Genomic DNA, 3,170 nt, shown 5'->3' on the forward strand with positions numbered 1-3,170 from the left:
TTGGCCAGGCTGGTCTTGAACTCCTCACCTCAGGTGATCCGCCCGCCTCGGCCTCCCAAAGTGCTGGGATTACAGGCGTGAGCCACCGCGTCCAGCGTGGCCTTCTTTTCTTCTCTCTCCCTTCTCAAATGTTGCCCATCCTTGCAAGCCCATAACAAACTCAACTTTTCATTTGCAGACTTTCATGACCACACCCTTAGCAGTGACTTCTTCCTTCTTCATTATCTTTTTGTATGTATATGCTTATTTCCTTAAATAATATTTACCTCCTTATGGTGAGAAACTTTATTCATCTTTGTAAATGAAATAAGGCATATAGAAGGCCTAACCCAGAGTTTGGTACACAGAAAACAACACTCAACACATGGTGGTTCTGTGGGTCTCCCTCACAGCCCCTAACATAATGCCTTGTCCCTGGTAGCTGCTCCACAAGTGATTGCTTATTAAAAGCATAGCTGTCTTCAGTGACCATGGGACACACAACAGAGAGGGAAAACTTAGCTTGGGGAGGCAGACATCCAGGTAAGAAACTGACAATTATGAATTCAGAAATGCTGGCCCAATATAATCACTTCCAGAACTTGTGGCCCTATCAGAAAATCATGTTACCCCACTCTACTGTGGCCTCCCATAATGTGAGCTGTATCCATCTCCCAATGGGCGGTCTTAGACACAGATGACTGAGGCCACATACACCCAATCCAAATAACTGATGATGGGTGTGGCCCAATGACTGTGGAAAGACCCCAAAGAATTCAGATTTATAGACTTATTGAAGAAGATTTACTGTGTGTCAGAGATGCCCATATATGCTGTCTAATTTGATCTTTCCAAAAAGCCACAAAATCAGAATGCTTATCCCTGTCTCATAGATGACAGAACTTAGCATCAATCATGCCAGGATCCATCAATCATCTATGTAGCATGTATCAAGCACCTCAGGAGGTACAACTATAAGATTCAATTGCTGTTCTTGGGAAACTTCAATTTAGTGGGAAAGTGACTTATACACGTAAAAAGAAAATGACTATCGTGAAATCAGCTACATGGCAGAACAAAAACCTCTCAGGTTGGAAGGAAGGGAGGGAGAGAGAGAAAAAAAATAAAGGGAGATATAAAGGGAGGAAAGGGGTTGGAATGGTCATTAGGCATGCCACCCCAAACATTTATGAGGGACACAAAAGTGGGATGAAGCCCCAAATCCTCTTTTTATTGCTTCCATAGTCCCTGGATTGGTGGCATCATAAGAATCTTTGGTACATGTGGGCACTTTCTGTGACTTCCTTTCTTCTCCTTTCCTCTCTTTCACTGGTCATCACAGCCAGCTTTTACTTCAATTTGTCTTTCATCATCATACCTCGTTCCCCATATCCCCCCACACCCCATAACTCCCTTCTTACCAGAATCAAAACAAAACCAAAGCAGGCTATCAAGCCTCTCAGCCTCATGGGATATTCTTGGCTCATGGCTTTCCTGAGGTGGAGCCATCAGAGTCACTGGGTCTGAAAGGGAAGAGGGTTTGACAGCAGTCAGTCCTGTTGAGTCTGCTTCCAACCACTCCACCCAAGGGGCACTTGAGCAGCAATGGGTGGAGGGGATATGGGAGAAGAACCAGCATCTTGCTATCCTAGGCAGCACCAAAGCTTCCCTCACTTGCTTAAAGCCTACTGGAGGAGTGAAGATAAAGGATTAGCACTGGGCAACAGAAGCTATGAACTCTCTCCTGAAGTACCTTGCAGGCTCCTCGATACTCTTATCACCAAGTCCGTTATTCACACAGTGGCAGCCACAGTGACCAAATTCATAAAGCAGATCACATCATGTACTTCCTAACAAACCCTCCAGTGGTTTCCCACTCGAGCTAAACTGTCCTGGCCTAGAAGATCTGGTCCCTGTTACCATGTCATCACTGCATCCTCTCATCTTGTCATCTGTAAAATGGGAATGAGCATGGCTGCTTTTAGAATGAAACAAGATGACATATATCACACACAGACACACACACCATCACCACCACCAGGCCATCACGGTAGAATCTGAATAGTAAGAAATGATTAAGTTGAGCAGTTTTGCAGCCATGTGAAGAATGATAGAATCAGGTACCTAGTAGATGTGAAAGGGTCAAGTTAATGGCATGGTTAATCCATCTTTGAACAAGACAATTGGACAAAAGTCTGGCATAGAGAAGTGAATGACAGAGAGAATGGAAACTTGAGGCACTAACAAGTGACATGTTGAACTGTAGTCTCCAAACTGTGATCCATAAGGAGTGGCCGGTCTAAGATTTTTAGAAACGCAAAAACATGTTTACTAATTGTCTAACCCTTGAGCTGGTGGGCCACTAGTATCTAATAAGCTTCATCACACAAGCACAACAGCTGTGTAACTGCTTGCTATGGTTTGGGTATTTGTCCCCACCTAAATCTCATGTTGAATTATAATCCCCAGTGCTGGAGGTGGGGTCTGGTGGAGGCGTTTGGATCATGGGGGAGGATCCCTCATGGCTTGGTGCTGTCCTTGTGATAGAGAGTTCCAGGGAGATCTGGTCACTTAAAAGTCTGTGGCACCTCCCCTCATTCTCTCTTGCTTGCTCTTGCTTTTCCATGTAATATGTCTGCCCCCCTTTGTCGTTCATGGTGAGTAAAAGCTCCCTGAGGCCTCCCTAGAAGGCAAGCAGATGTCAGAGCCATGCTTCATGTACACTCTGCAGAACTGTAAGTCAATTAAACCTCTTTTCTTATTAATTACCCAGTCTCAGGTATTTCTTTCTAGCAATGCAAGAATGGCCTAACACACTGTTCTGCCTGGTCTAACACTAGTTGGCTTTTATACATTAATGATGATATTTGAGCCTGAGTGTAATTCTATAACGTTTCATCCTACCCAAGTTTCATCTTGAAACTGGGCATTGTGGGGGATCCTGACAAATAGAATAATTGGTATCATCTAAGCATCTGTATGTACTTGGTCCTTGCTAGAACTTGTAGGGCAAGCATGGACCATTTGAATTCCCATAATCATGAATAAGGGATTCATGTGGTCCACACCCAGGTATCTGTGGTCATGTGGCTTGCTACTAAGAAAACTGGGTGTGCCTCTTCACTAGTTAAAAGCCATCACATTTGGAATAAATAATAAACATTTGCCTGCTTCTGTATTTCTTGAGGTCT

This window comes from Mandrillus leucophaeus, unplaced genomic scaffold, assembly GCF_000951045.1.
Source record: "Mandrillus leucophaeus isolate KB7577 unplaced genomic scaffold, Mleu.le_1.0 Scaffold64, whole genome shotgun sequence".
Taxonomy (NCBI): Eukaryota; Metazoa; Chordata; class Mammalia; order Primates; family Cercopithecidae; genus Mandrillus; species Mandrillus leucophaeus.